The sequence below is a fragment of the Cygnus olor genome, chromosome 3 (assembly GCF_009769625.2).
Source record: "Cygnus olor isolate bCygOlo1 chromosome 3, bCygOlo1.pri.v2, whole genome shotgun sequence".
Classification (NCBI taxonomy): Eukaryota; Metazoa; Chordata; class Aves; order Anseriformes; family Anatidae; genus Cygnus; species Cygnus olor.
In genome coordinates, this window is record NC_049171.1 from 32,779,354 (window position 1) to 32,791,883 (window position 12,530).

Genomic DNA, 12,530 nt, shown 5'->3' on the forward strand with positions numbered 1-12,530 from the left:
GACTTCAGGGTCTGGAACAATCAACAAAGCTTTTTTTAAGCTTCCTCTTTTTTACCTCTCTTACTTATTTCTTTTCACCAAGGCAAGGTGTATCTTAAATCTACCTGCACCCTTGGTACGAGATAATACCAAAAAACCCTGCAGTAGCAAGGAACGTGGATTTCTCTGCCCTGCTGCCTCCTTCTCAGGTCTTGCTGACTCACTGGTGAATCTTCCTCGCTTTCACAACACTGCGCCACGAGCGGCTTGACTGCAAGGCTGCAGCCACACAGTCAAAAAATGACACCCATAGATACCGATTTGGGAGTGTGTGAGGAGCACTGCCCTTTGTCACAGCAGGTAAGTGCATCACTCCTTATTCCCTGGAGGATGACTTTATGGACACCTGTACATAAACGTGTGGTTTGCTTGTGCCCAGCCTACCGGGCAATGCTGCTTGTTGCTTGCGTTCTGCTCTGCCACGGCCTGCATCACACTTGTGATGCAGCCCTGATGTGAAGGATTTGTGGTATTTTCTGACTTTATTTCTTTTTATTTATGGAGAGGATTGCTATTTGTATTTAACCACTTGTGCCCTGTTTCCTTGGGACACTGGATGCAGCTGTGCCCTGCGCCAGGCTGAGGAGATGGGGGACAGCAGCACTCAGCACCTGCTTCCCTTTCTGTCTGGTCCCATACTGTGAGGAAGGAGAAAAACAAAGGTCTTCACTTCCTTTGCTGAATCCCACCCTGACGTTTCACATAATTAAGCTAAAAAGACACGCTGCAGCCTATCTCATATCGAGCAGCAGATGGCTCTCTTTTCTCTGAAGTGTGGCTGGGGAAAGAAACTCAGCCTTGTTTCCTCCTGTGCCATGGCTCCTTAGGGCCAGTGCTCACACTCATTCAGCAGTGCAGACATGCTAGAGCTGTACTAACATAGGAAGTGGGCAGTTTTGTTTTATTTCTTGTTTTAAACTATTTAACACCATCTGTAGTAAATACTGTACTTGTGGGTTGCTTGGAAGATGAAGATGGGAAAAAGACCTGGGAAAATACATCAGTGGTGCTAACCTAAGTCACATTTCCTGACAGAGCAAGATAATGTCTGTCTATTCTGTGAGGTTACAGGAAATAATTAAGAAGTGGCTGGTTTCTGGGTTTATGCATCTTTCATTCATCTTTTGTTATTAATATTGCAATATACCCCTATTTACTTATTTAAATAATCTGACTTCTGAAGTCATTTTTCAAGACAAGTAGAAGAAAGGAGCAGAGAAATACAGTTTGTACTCACAATATAATAATCAACAGGTTATTCTTAAGTAACTGGAAGTGACATAAGCAGAATTTAGTCTTCACTCATGCACACTAAAGATTGAAATACCTATTTTTAAAATTGTCTAAATCTCCTTATACTCAGTACTGTATAAAACATTATTATGTTCTAAATACCTAACAAGGATATTTATGTTTTAGCCAGAGAATTTACAAATGAAAGAATATTAAGGTATCAGACCACTTGGAAAAAAAAAAAAAAAAAGAGTAGAGATGCGTATGCATCCAGGCAAAAATTTTTGTAGGTTTCCCACAAGAGAGAAGGTTACAATCAGTCAAAAAGGAAAAGAATTAGGATGCCTTGAGCTGTGCAGTCCTTCTACTATAAAGCTGAATACAAAATCATTACTAAATCATGCATAAGATGATGCTGACCGAATCAGAATTGTTTTATGTGACTGGCAGTACAACGTGTTTTCATCTGTCTGGAAGGATTCTGTCTGCTGCAAATGCTCCCTGTCACCATGGCTGTTCTTGCCTGGGGGTTTCTATTGGGAGGAGAGATGTTCATCTTGCTCACTCTTCTTGTCATTTGCTAGCAGAGGCAGTCCATGCAGTTTAATTCTGGGCATTGGCCATGGCTGCAGAAAGCTCGGGACTTTCCATAAGTCATCAGCATTGCTTTCCGTTGGAAGAAAGGATGCACATATTACATCCTCTGCAAAGTACTCCTCTGGGTTGTGGGGCAGTGCAGGACTAGATTCAGAGAAGTGACTTCTGCTCTGCATAGCTTGAATTTTAGTGTTGTCAGTTAAGCACAGGTAGGAAGCATACGCAATCTGGCTGTTGAGACTTCGAGGTATTACTTAGAGGTAATACTTAGAGGTATTCTTCCCAGCAGAAATATGAGTAGCAGTGATGGACGTTTCCTATTAAACAGCTGGCTTGTGTTCAGGACACTCATCTGTATGTGGAAACGAGGATTCATAGTTCTCCGTCAATGGCATTTAGTTCTAGCTCTGAAGTGAATGCTGGACCTCAGGCAAGATAATGCACTGGGGCTTTGTGGAGTCTTCTTTCTTTTTAACTTCAGTTGTTCCCTCATATATAGAAGCCATGAATGCCCTTAGGGAAAAAATCAGGTTCCCTATCAGCTCTGCGCCTCTGCCCTGCGGACATGTTCTGTGTTTGTTGGGTTAGAAGCTTTATGTGCTTGGCAGTGGATATAAGGAATACTCAGGTATATGTGGGAGCTCACTAAGAATAACAATTCTTCTGTCAGTGGGCTTATAAAAACATAAGAAAATTTATAGTATGCCAGACCAATGTCTATTTCCCTCAGTATTCCTCTCTCTCTTACATCGCTCAATAGCGAATGCTGGGGGAAGGACATGCACAGAGCAAATATAGGGTGATACATCTTCTGGGAAGTTTCTGCATGCTTGAATACACCGGCTGGTGACTTCCTGAGCTGGAAGTGGTACCTCTGTATGCAACAGCCCTTGACAGATTTGTCTTTCTCGAGTTTACACTATCCTTTTTTGAACCCATGCATGTGTCCCGTGGCAAGGAGTTCCACAGCTGAACTGTGCTACAGAAAGGGGTATGCCTGTATGGTCTTAGACTCAGCATGCCCAGAGGGCAAATCTTACTCTCTGAATCCTTTGTGAAGGCTTATCTCTCCTTATGTGCCTGCCTAGTCATAGAAATGTTGGGCTTTAAAGCATTTTACCGGTGGAGAGTCAAGTGATGAAATACTAGGGATTTACAGATTTGAAGGTGCGTTTTATAATTTACAGAGGTGCATATAAATGTTGGACTTATGCTTTGAGCTGTGTGGCTCTGTTTTGTGAAACCATGCTTTTGTACTTGCCTGATGCCAGGCTGAAATGTTTTTTTTTTTTTTTCAGGTTACCACCCCATGACGGGGCACATTATAATACTGCAGTATTGATGCTGTCCAGGTCTGTGACAAAACAAAATTAATCAGAATTATCCTGACATGAAATGAATGATGAGGATAAAAGATATTGTTGTCTCATGTTATCTCAATACAGTTTCGTCATTTTCTTGGTGGGAAAGCTTGCTGGGAACTTGATTGGTAGCCAGATTTGCCAAAGCCAGCAAGTGCTCAAGAGCATGCTGCAGCTACCACATACCTATTTTCTAACTCTTTCTTTGAACATGGACTCTGTAATGAAAGCCAACGATAAGAATATTTCCAGTGAAGAAGAAACTCAGCTTAATCTAAGAAGTGTTGTTTTGCAATATAAACTTGCATGGTCTGAATTTTTGGGTAGACCTGTGTGGTGCCAGGAGTTGGACTCGATGATCCTTGTGGGTCCCTTCCAACTCAGGATGTTCTATGATTCTAGGATACCGTGATTCAACTCTAATTCATAAAATACTCCCTCAGATATGTAAATCTGTAATTAATCAGTGAGAAATCCTGAAAAATATATTTATCTTGTCCATAACTAAGTAGATCATTTTTGCAGAGATCTCAGAAAGCTGGTTGGAGCCAGTCACACAGGACGGGGGGACTGTGCCCTAGGAACACAGTATGCCAGATAAGGGAGAGCCTGTGAATTAGGTATTTAATAACTGATAGTCTCTTGCATAGCCGTGGATGTAGGAAACTTGAAAATGTGTGTAATAGTGCAGGATCCCTGAGACTGGCTGGCTTTGCTAGTTTTTACTGGCAGTTGTCTAAGGAGGACAGAAGTAAGTCTGAAGGTTCTCAGAAGATGTTTTGTATCTAGCAGTGCCTGGCAAGAAGAAACAAACAATTTGCAACAATAAAGACACTTCTCTGATGTTGATTTGAAAAATGTTGAATTTTGAAAGAGTAGACACGATGACTTTTTCCTAAAGAAATTTATTACAATGGAGCTCAAAATTATGCCGGTAATTTGTCATACTGTGCTCCAAAATGAAGCCTAAATTCATGGTAATTATAATATTTTAATAAAAGTATCAGCCTGTTTTTTTCTTGGCAAATATTTACACCTGGGGGATGTACATAATGTAAATAAAATGCACATAAAAACTTTGCCTAAAATGCAATAGGACTATTCAAAAAAAAAAAAAGGGGGGGGAAAGAAAGAAAAGGTGGTGGCTCCCATTCAATTAACTGCCAAAAAGCTGAACAGCAGTGGTCACAGAGCCCAGGCCTGCGGGTTCTCTGGGGATCTCAGGGGTCTCAGTCACAAAGCCCTTGTCCTTTCTGCCCTGCCAACTGTCTCCGTGGCAGTCTTTCATAACCTCTGTATGTCTTTTAAATACCTACAAGTATTTCTCCTTCTAATTCCTGTGGGACATCAAGCCTCAATGGCCAGACTTTTTTAAGGTTGATGCTAAGTTTATCAATACTTTCTTTGTGACCCACAGCAGGGAGTAAGCCCTGGCTTGACTTAGTGTCATCACATTTGCATTGCTCAGGATCACCCATGGGACAGGATGTGTGTGTACATGTTGAATTTCGGTCGGTTCGATCACACGACCCTTATACCTGCACATTCTGGGCTCTTGCTAGTGTGCAACACACACCGTGTGTCCCAGCAGATGGGTCATCTGTCCCATGCAACACCACAGGTGGCCGTGCCACAGCTCTACTCAGCCTCTACTCAGAGGTCTACTTTGCACCATGCATTTGCATTCTCAGTTTTTTAGTTTTAGTTTTACATTTTAGGAGGCGTAGAGCTGTATTTAAGGCTCTCTCCTGGGAGCTGCCCCTCAGAAGGGGCTTATCGCATCCTGGGAGCACGTCGCTGTCAGGAAGAGCTGGAGATCACCCCATGAAGCCTGACAAAGGCATACTCCTGCTAGGGGATTAACTGCTTGCGGTTAGTCAATCTACTGTGGGCATGCTCGATGTAAATTTCTGCCATACTTTACTGAGAGAGCCAAAATGGTGATATCATGGTATGTAGATGGAGTCTGTTTCCTCACCACTAATTCCCATGTTGATTCTATTATGCACTGCAGAAGAGCTGTTTGTTCTGCTGTCAATGTGTCTGCTTACTATACAAGGGGAAACAAAGGCAATAGTAATTACTGTAGTCATGCAAATAGCAACCTGGTTATTATTTGCATGATTTTAATTAAGATGAAAATATATGAGCATTGCAGTTAAGCATAGTTAAAAGTGCAGCTGAAAAATTGTAATAAGTGTAGTTGTAGTAAAGAATACAACTCCAATCTCTTGAGCTCTGTATCATCTCGCCAGCAGGTTTGGTCACCTCCCTGTGGATAAAGACCCGAGTAACCTTGCCTGCTCACCCTGCCTTGAGCAGCAGTTGGATCCGGGGACATTCCAAGCTGCCTTCCACCCTGAGTCTTCTCTGTGACCCCTTTCAGGAAGAAAAAACATCATGGCAGTAGATGTTTTAACTATGGGTGGCTTGGTTTGTTAGAAATATCTGAAGTAAACTACTGCTAAGGAACAAAACGAGGAGAAAAGAAGAATCTCCCCGAACTGCTGTTAGTGGTGAGAAAAATCACAGGCTGAATCTTTAGCCTGAAGGCATGGCCAGGAGGCCTTAGAAAGCTGCCCAATATAGTGTACATTTCAGACGTATTACAGCAATTTCCAAGTGTTCCCGTTGCTGCAGTAAGATTTGGAAAGATGTAGCTCTCGGGTCCACACCCTCGTCATTTAAATAAACATGCCTGCCGCTTTGGGTGGTTGGCAATTGAACAAACAGTTGCTTTTTGAACAGCGTGAATGAATTTCCTATGGTGGCATTTCTGCAGGGCTAAGTTTATTTAGTTGTTGGCTTATTTGGTGACCTGAAACACGAAACCTTTGCTTAAGTCCTTAATCACCCAGATTGGACTCCCAGCCCTCCCTCCTTTCCCAGAGGCAGTATGCGGTGAGTTAGTCCTCAGGGAGAGGCAACCGGTATTTACCTTTGTCTAAACTAAACAACGTTTTATGCAAGTTTTATAAACGGTTAGAGTGTAGTTTTTGAAAAATTATTTTTTAATCACTCCTGTCTCTAGCCGTTTTAGCCACTACAGAAACTGGTTCTGTAAGAGACAACTCCTGTAACATGAAGTTTTGGGATTGTCAAATGGATGCCATCTAAAACAGACTGCCTTTCTAAGAGGTTTTACCTACACACGTATTGTCTACCTACCTCTACTCCAAATAACTATTGCTTCTTGATGCCACGGTGGAGTTGGTTAGAAAGTGAGGGATATTTTTTTCTCCTCAAAAAGAGGTTGCCATTTGATTAAAAGAAAAAAAAAAAAGACAAACTTAAACACAGTCGCAGTTTTAGCTTTTGACCAATTTCCAGTGAGAAAGTTTGTTTTTCATTTTTAGAAAAAAAAATAAAAAAGGCTGCGTGCAAGAGATCATGTGATCATGTCCTAGAAAACTTTTCATTTTAACAACTACTTCTAATTCTGTCCTTTTTTTTTTCTTTTTTTCTTTTTTTCTGGTGTTGACCTTTTCTGGAAATGCTGAGATGGAGGAAACCGGGACTGAAATAGTATAGTCTCCACCGATGTTAGGTGCTTTTCTTTCCCTTTTGTCAATTCTATTTAACTTCTTTAGGAGCAAACCTCAGCTCTATCCTTTCTGGGATAGAAACGTTCTTGTTTCTGTGTATGGTTTTGGCCTCTTGGCTTAAGAGCAACCTCACGGATTTTTTGTTATACTTCTTGGAGATCACGTAGCCCAATCTTCTGTTTATGGTGGAATACAGAGTTTCAATGAGTTACACCTCTGCTTAGCCTAATTACTTGGTTTAAACTTTCAGAAAGGCATTCAGATTTGATGGGAAGACATAAAAAGAAGCAGAAGCCACCACTTTCCTTGGTGGTGTGCTGAGGGAGCAAATCCACCTCTGTTGATAGCACGAGCCTCATTTCTAACTTGCATTTGATTGACTTTAACTTCTGAACAGTACTTCTTTTTACACTTTTCTCCCATAGAGAATACCTGATATATTTTATTCCCATTAAAGTGTCATGAAGGCCCCTTTCAGTCTTTCTGATGAGTTAAAATATGCATCTCTTTAGTCGGGTGGTTTAGGGCATTGCCTCCACACCTTGAATTACTTTTGTGTTAAATGTGGGGAATGAGGTTCGTCTACACTATGAGTTGCTTTGAGGTCAGTCTGCTTTTAAAGAGAAGCTGCCTCCGCCTACAAGAATATGCAGTGGTCTATTAAACAAGCTACTGTACTAACACCCTTTCTTTTTTCTGGGTGTACGAGTGTAGTAAATAGCTAATACAGAAAGACACGTTCATTAAAAATGTCAGTTTTTCTGTACTTAATTAAAAGTCAAGTTATAATATATGAATGGATGCATTCCAGAAAGCAGTGATATACTACTCTATGACATTGTGGAAACACTGATTTTAGAAATTCCTTTTTTAAGAGCTCTAATTTAAATTTACAGTTTAATTGTAGGCTATAGTTTAGGATAATTGAATCCTCAGGGAGTTATTTCCTTCTTTAAAGTGAATCAGTGTTAATGTACACTAAATTGCTTAATAAAAAAATGAATTTTTCTTGGCCATTTCAGCAATATTTAGCATAAAGAGAGTGGGGGTGACACAGACCTTTTTAAAAAACTCAAAAAGCAAAGGGAATAAGGGTGGCTAAGACAAAATGATTAATGCAGCTTGGTAAATGTGATTTCACTGCATACAATTGTAAAAAATATTGCCCTAGGAAAATAGAGTTTTGTGGATAACCTGGCATCATTTGTAAAAGTTTGTAATTTCTTTCACTTTCATTGGAACAGCATGTTTGTGCAGGTTTTCGCATGTCCCTACTGTAGGGTTGAACAGAGAAAAATGAAGGTGTAACTACTACCTTGCAATAAAAAGGCGTTGTGTGAACCTGCTTCCTAAAACCTGTTCTGCTTATGCATATCTGGTAAGGTACAGCACATCAGTCAGAGGTAAGGGGCTAAATGCAGCAAACAGTGCAAGAAAACTCAGTTCTTTGTATCAGAATTACAGAGATCTGTGTGCTGGGGAGAATACAATTCTGGATGAGTCCTGACCCTGCTGAGGGGGATGATTGCAGTGCCATTGATTTCTGTGATGCCAAGAGTCTACTTTGGGGAGACCTGCAAAGGAAATCTGAAAATTCAACCGCACATAGAAACCTGTTGCAGATACCACAGCTCCTTGTACCATGGAGGTCCTTCAGCATGTCAGGAGCAAGAAGATAGGCTCATTTAGCTGTAGTCCATTGTCATTCACTAACATCCACCAACTGCCAAGAACTCTTGTTCTGGGAAAAACAGGGGACAAGGTCCTCATTTTCCTTCTATTATGATCCTTATGCACTACTCAATCAGTTCAAAAGGGCTGTAAGGGCAGGGAACTGGTAAATGAGGATTATCTTTGCTGTAGGGAAACTCCTACGTGTTGTGAAACAGTCCAGTGGAGAGCCCGTTCATTCCTGCACTGGATCCATGGCTAAAAAAAGCGTGCATCTAGAAATTAATCTTGTTCTGGCTGCCAGGATGGCTCAGGGGAATGGCAGCGAGCAGACTGATGCTTAGAATAGCTCTCAGCTTTCTCCAACTTTTTTTTTTTTTCTTTTTCCCCTGGAGATTCAAATGTTCTCTAGGTAAAGTCTAGAGAAGGAATAGAGGAAAGCATCATAAAAGCATTCTGTCCCACTGCTAGCTCCATGCTAGTGCCAGGCTCACCTTAAACAAGCAAACTATAGTCTATTTTGTGTGTGAACAGTTTTGACATGATTCTCAGAGTTTGTGTTTTAAGGGGAGACATATCCCAAAAATGGCTTATTATTAAAACTTAACAATTATTATTATTATTTGAATTTTGTAGAACTCAAAATTTTCCAAGTGCTGTTGCATGTTTTTTTTCAGGCACCCAGAAACTTCTGTATTTTCCAAGGTTTATTAAAACTCAGCACAAGTAATTCAGATAGTGCAGTCTAATGTACCCCAGTAGAAGCTGTACTGTCCTGCAGATTTAAAATGTTCCCTGTTAATAGTTACTGTGTAGCAAATTCCTTTTGGTATTTTGGTACTCAGCAGTTTGGCTTGGAGAAGTTTAACTTTGAAGAAAATGCTGGAAGGAAGATTAAGCTTTTATTTTTCAAGAGTAGCAGCTACTTTGCTTCAGTGACAGGTCTTGCAGCAAACAGTCAATACTCATTGGTAGATTTGCTCATCAGACTTCCACATTTTCCATTGTGTAATTTTATCATTCCTTCTTTAATTCCCCACCTTTCTGTATCTCATTTCTAAAAGTGAACCTCTCAAAACCTCATGAAGTCTTAGCCCTCATACCATTACACATTTGATGCATTTCCTAGAAGACAGTGCTTTAGTTTTTTGGGGTATTTCAAAGCACACATTGAATATGATGTAATAATACGATGTTTACAGATTTGATCACATTTTTGATGGGTATGATTAAAATGTATACAAGCATTTTAATAACAAAAATATCATGAAAATATAAACATAATTCTAAGATAATAGGATCTTTTTATGCTACATTAACAACGAAGAAGCTTCTCTTCTATTTGGACATTATCTCTGCTTGCTTGTTCTCATACCAACCTTTGAAAAACAGAAACAAAATCTAATGTCTTCAAACAGGCCCTGATCCAAAGGTTATAAAAATTAATATCTGTATTAACTTATATATTTATATTATATAATATTTATATAATATAGGTTAGATTCATTGAATTCTCAGTTAGGACACTTACAGTTATGTATTCTGGAGATAACGATGTATTTCAACTACTTGTCTTGACTCCCTTTTTAGACATTCAATAGAAGTTGGTACTTGTAGGATGGTACTCACTTGGTTAATTTAGAAGGCCACTTTTAAATGTCTCTCATTAAAATGTAGGTATCATAATGGGTCACATAAACATGGTCGGAAGAGCGCCTACTTCTCTCCATTGTCTATTCATTGAATTTAGATAACAAGTTGTAGACAATAGAGTCCACATTTGACCAGGTGAATCCTACCCTCTATGCCTGGAGTAACAGTTCAAGTTGGAAGTGAATTTGCAAATGACAGTGTTTATCAAGAGAGATGTCTTCAGGTACTAGGAATAAAGATATTAATTGCAGTGCAGACCAGTTTTTCATGAAACTCCACCCTGATAGCTCTGGGCAAGTTTCAGTGCATGGCACGCCCTTCGTCAGCGTAGCATAAAACATTTTGACACATTCCATCATCAGAGCCTGCATCAGAAGTGTTATTACTGAGCACTTCTGTGAGAGCTTTATATCCTATGCTCCTGTCAGTACTTTCCAGCAAATGCAAATTCTTCAGGCTTACATCTAAGCAAGGAATGTGCCCTCCCAATACCATGGAATGATCTTCCACCTACCTATTCGTGGTATTCATTATAATTTTTGCTCACTTGCTGTGAGTGATAAAACAGATTTTTGCATCCTTCCTAGTTCCATGAGTCGCTGAAACACAGTTTCTTTTAGGACCTCACCCAAAGCCTACTGAGAGTAATTAAAAGATTTATCCATCACCTGAATGAGCTCTGTTGCAGACCTTCAGTTCAGTGATGCATAAGGTTAAGCTTTTGAAAAGATAAAATATTGTGCTGGAAGAGACGATAGTGATCTTCTAGTTCAAATTTCCACATAACATAGCTCTTCAGATTTCCTTGAATTTGTCTCATTTCATGGAAACATGCTTTGTTTGCACCAAAATGCCTGCTGAATCCAGCTGTATGTCTGACCAGCCAAATTCACTGGCTAATGCTAAAACCAGGATGGGGCATTGATCATTCAAGCCCTTGCTGCTATAATTCCCCAGTATTTTAAGTACTGTAGTGGTTAGGTTTTTGCATTTACCAAACAGTACTATTTGCTTCATGTGATATTGGAGAAAAGCAGACCTCGCTGCGCATGTGTTTATTTCCAGCCTGTCTGCACACAATTTGTAGTGTTTGGTAGGTTCTGTGATCCTTCTTATTTACCAAGTCAGAAACTGCTTTCCAGACCCATTCAGGAATTATTGCAGTTTGCTGTACTTAAATAAACACATTTTTATTTAGCATATTCCTAGGCCACAACTCAGAGGTGTGATTTCAGCTTATACTGATACATATATTCAAGTTAGATTTAAACTAAATAGCACAGGAGCAGACAACAGCACAATTGTTAGCTGCCTGAGAATGTAGCCAGTGCTGTAGATGAGTTTTGCAGACTTATAAGCTCTGTTTGTCAGAGAACATGAAAAAATAGCAAAATTAGAGGGATTAATGTTGTTAGAAGTGAAATTTTCATTATGGTGACATATCACAGATCAGTAAAACTTGAGTCCCGTAATGCTTACTTAATTCCAAAATGTGAAAATGAACAGAGAAGGATTTTTCACCTAGCTTTCCTGGTTGGCATGCTGAACACAATGACAACCTGTTTTACCCTCCCAAATTGTGTCTCCAGAGTATCCACTTCACTTATTAAGACCTTTCATGCTAGGTTATATGCTTTCAAAATTATTCCTAATATGCAGAAATCTGGTCCAAAACAGATTTTCCTCACATGGTGCTCTCAATAAGTTGCTGTGCAGTTCCTTGCTTCCAGTTCTGTGCACAAATTAGTCTCCCAGCTGTTTGTCAGAGCCAGGCATTTAAAACCTCATTTAGCCCCGAGACATTGCCAAATGGTTGCTTCCATAGTCTTGAAAATGATGTGTATTTGGGCTAAGGTATTTTGTTTAGCCGAAGACAGATATCCGAGCAATTTAATAAGAGTAAAGTAATCATTTTCGTCTGCCTGTTCCGAGCAGACTGATTATTTTTTCAGCTGAGGATGTTTTGTACCGTACCACAGAAGCTGGTGGGGATGCAAAAGGTTTTCAAATCTAGGCATCCCTATGTTTAAATTTGACCAATTTATTGCAAACTCAAGTGCCGCTTGTTTTTGTTTGAGTTACCAGTCTGAGCTAGATCAAACTAAGTAGTGGCATGTAACTGCATAACGAGAGCCTAGTGTACACAGCCGTAAATGGAAACGAGCAGATTAACAGAGTTCAGGGGGATGGGACAGTCCTGTAATCAGTAAGGCCGTGTGATAAATTACGTTTACCTGAAGCAGAAGTCAAGACCAACTGAACACAGAGTTTAATACTTACTGAGCATGAACAGGATACCGGCTCGGCCCAGTGCTCTCTAAGTATACTTATTTTCCAATTACTCAGGAGTCATTGTTATTTTTTCTGCAGTTGTCAGTGAGAGAGTGTGTGCAGAGGAAGCCTGAGATACATGTTGTAATTATAGCGTACA

At 40.0% G+C, this 12,530-nt stretch overlaps 1 long non-coding RNA gene across 1 annotated transcript in view; it reads left to right on the forward strand.

Annotated features, from left to right (window-relative positions):
* LOC121068296 overlaps positions 1–6,130 on the forward strand; it is an 8,047-nt gene extending 1,917 nt beyond the window's left edge. Inside the window, exons 2-3 of the long non-coding RNA XR_005818783.1 lie at positions 3,168–3,221; positions 5,489–6,130. This is a non-coding gene — a long non-coding RNA (uncharacterized LOC121068296). The remainder of the gene's footprint in view (positions 1–3,167; positions 3,222–5,488) is intronic.
* The last annotated feature ends 6,400 nt before the right edge of the window (positions 6,131–12,530 follow it).